This window comes from Asparagus officinalis, chromosome 7, assembly GCF_001876935.1.
Source record: "Asparagus officinalis chromosome 7, Aspof.V1, whole genome shotgun sequence".
NCBI classification, from domain to species: domain Eukaryota; kingdom Viridiplantae; phylum Streptophyta; class Magnoliopsida; order Asparagales; family Asparagaceae; genus Asparagus; species Asparagus officinalis.
In genome coordinates this window covers 86,329,580-86,333,342 of record NC_033800.1, presented here as the reverse complement: position 1 = coordinate 86,333,342, position 3,763 = coordinate 86,329,580, and positions in this window count along the sequence as shown.

The following is a 3,763-nucleotide window of genomic DNA, read 5'->3' as shown; positions in this document are numbered from 1 at the left end:
GAGCTTTATTGTGTTCTCACTTGTTAATTGAGAACAAATCATTGTATTGAACCTTTATTTGTGAGATTCACTTGTAACACACTTGTACACCGAGAGAAGTGTGAGGAGAGAGAGACGGGGTCAAATCCAATAGGAGTGGCGTCGATTGACGAACCTAGGGAGAGGTTGTAATCGAGCACTTGAGGAGGAGGACACTGGCTAGGTTCCTACACTTAGTGTGTAAAGTGTGTTTGTTGAGTGATTGTGTAGTGTGAGAGTTTTCGGTGAACTTGTAAACCGAGTGTGTAGAAGTTCCGGCTTCCAAACCGGATTGTGATAGTGGATATCTCCTCGAGGTGAGGAGCGGGGACGTAGGTCGTGGGGACCGAACCTCGTAAACATATCGTGTGTTTGTGTTTTGCTTGTTTCATATTTTATTTGTGCATATTCTTATTGTTCTTATTGTTCATATCTATCTCTTGCAAGAACATATTGATCTATATAATTTTAATTAGCTTTTAATTGGAATTAGATTAGCATAAGACCCTAATCCCCCCCCCCCCCCCCCTCTAGGGTCTAACACATGTTGCTCAGATTTCCACCATTCGTACTCTCCTTGCAATTATTGCTGCTCATCGTTGGCTCGTATATCAGATGGATGTCAAGAATGCTTTTCTCTATGGCTCTTTATTTGAGACAGTGTATATGTAACCGCCTCCAGGGTACAATATTCCTCCAAGACATGCATGTCTCCTTCGTCGTGCTATTTATGATCTCAAGTAGGTAGCACGCGTTTGGTTTGAGTATTTTCGCGATGTCGTGCTCAAGGCGGGCTTTATGGAAAGTTATCAAGATGCTTCTCTGTTTGTTCGTACTACATCGTGCGGTAGAGTTTTATTACTCCTTTATGTAGATGATATGATCATTATAGGTGATGATGTTGCTGGTATACAATACGCAAAATCTAAATTGTAACAACAGTTCTACATGAAGGATCTTAGATCTCTTTGCTATTTTCTTAGTCTAGAAATTTCTTAGGGCCTGCGGGAAGTACTACTGTTTTAACAGAAATATCTCTCGGATATTTTAGCTCGTGCTGAGATAATTGATGATGCAACTGTCGATACTCCACTTCAATAGAATGTCAAACTTTGCTCTACTGATGGTGAGCATCTATCTGATCCTACCTGATACCGACATCTTGTTGGTCAGTTGGTCTATTTGTGCATCTCTCGATCAGATATCTCTCTTATTGTTGGCATTGTCAGTCAATTTGTTAATGCCTCATGTTCTGTACACTATGCTACCTTATTACAGATTCTTTGGTATCTCTGGGGCACTAGCACTCGCTCTCTTCTGTTTCTTGCTGCATCCGATTTAGAGCTTCGTGCATATTCTGATGTTGATTAGGCTGGTAATCCAACTATCAGGAATTCTACCATAGGTTATTGTATAATTCTTGACGATTCCCTTATTTCCTGACGGAGTAAGAAACAATATGTTATTGCTATTTCCAGCACCGATGCAGAGTATCGTGCAATGTCCACAACAGCTAAAGAGATTATTCATCTTTATCGTCTTTTCAGTGATTTCGATATTTCTGTTCCAACTCATACTCCCCTCTACTGTGATAATAAGAGTGTCATCCATATTGTTAATAATCCAGTATTTCATGAGAGGACGAAACACATTGAGATCGACGCTCATTCTGCTCGTCAACAAGTTATCAAGGACAAGACAATTCAACTTCCTCATGTCTCATCCACCGATGAGCTTGCAGATTTCTTCACGAAGGTCTTACATGTTTCATCGATTCTAGTTTTTTTCTATGCAAACTCACTTTGGTTGATCCAACATGAGTTTGATGAGGGTTGTTGGTATTATTGTATGTGTTAGTAGTAGGTTTAGTCTCAAGTCAGTTATGAGAATCACTCACCCCACCCACACCACCACCACCACCAACAACAACAAAAAACAAAAAAACACACAAAAAAATAAATAAAAAATAAATAAAAACAACAACTGTTCAGCCAGTCCCGTTGAACTTCTGCCTACAAAGATGAGATTTCAGCAAAAGAAAAAAAAAATCCTACGCTTAGAGTGGTTATTCATAGGGATTGGATACATTTGCAATTATCTAAATTTGTGTTCATTCCTGTCAGGGCGTACATACAAATTCCTTAAAAATATGACCATAATTTATGTTCAATGCATTTAAGTATTATGCTAGGGTTCTACTTTATCGGAACTCGCAACCTATGAGCCTTTTATCCTTATTTATAAACTAGTTATTTTAAATTTAATCTATGCGGAAATTTGTTGTGTCACACCACTCTAGACGCTCTCTTGAGATCGATGTACAGTAAATTTTTGAGCCGACGTGGCTTTGCCTCTTAGCATTCTCTCTTGCCATTTGCCAACTCGTCATCTCCCAAAATTTTCAATAGTTACCGAACAACGGCCATTATCCCCAAATGCTCAAATCTAAAAAGTACTCATAAATCATAAGATAATCCCTTCAGTCGTTTTTGTGAGTGGGATCAACCCTGAAAATTAATCCTGGTACCTGAAATTCACAAAGAAAAAGAGAGAAACAACCCCCAACTCCTAACTAAATAAACTTCCGAAGAAAACAATTCCAACTCCGAACTAAAACAAACTACCGGTGGGGGGCCTGAGGTTTGGTCTTTGGCCCGTTTGTTTCATTTTTTTTTAAGGAGAAAGTTAGAGGAAAGCTGCCAAATCTAACAAAAACTGTAAGTTTTGGTAGGCTTTCTTGCAAAAACGCTTCTAAAGAGGCGTTTTTGCAAGAAAGCCTGCCAAAACTGACAGTTTTTGTCAGATTTGGCAGGCTTTCCCCTTCCCATTTTTGCAAACAAACAGATGTCCCGACGTTGACATAACTTAATTAATTAATTTAGGAAAAGTAAAACATAAGCAATTTCTGTGGTGGTAAAACGTAAGCAACTATATATGTGCTGTACTCTCCTGACACCGCAAGGCGTTATGCAACTCCTCCGCCACTGGATTGAACTTCCCCAGTACTGTTATCGTCACTGTGATCCTTTTTTGCTGGTGCTTGTCCAAGGTCCATTAGCTCCATCACCTCCCTCCGTGAGGGACGCTTTGAGATCTCATTCCGCCGCCTACACGCATATACTCATCCCCCTCGATGAATGGCTTGCATCTCTCATTGTTCACAAGGTAGAGAATAGTAGGCAAAGTACAGATATTGTTAAAACAAAAGGGAAGAATCAAGACAGGGAATATGAACTTTTCTAAAATGCTTCCAAATTGCTTCCGATCACCTTGATAAGGTTTAGCCACTAAACGATGACCTCCTCGGTCCGGCACAAAGTTGGACGCAAACAAGCACTCCAGCTTTCTGGAGGATGCTTCAAAAAAGAGAAGATCTCTATTGTTGTTCGGAAGGCTTTAGCTAGGTCTCTGATTCAGCCCAAGAGTTGCTAGCTCATTAATGAGAGCACCTCAAAGGTCAAATCGGTTACACCCACTCAGCCCACTAACTACATTAACTGGTCTATTTAATAAGCCCATTAAATAGATCAGTTCAGAAGCCCAACAGTCCCCCTCTAGCTGTTTTCTAAGCCGACTCCTCCAACACTTCCAAGTTCGAGGCGAAAGGCATTTTAAGTCAAACTCCTTCAGAAAAGGCCTAAGTCCGAGTCAAAAGACGTCTTTAGGTCAGACTCAACCGCTCTATGTGCTGCGAAGTAGCCGGAATTGCAGCCGACGATGCGCCGGTTGCGTGGCGGTCCGAGTT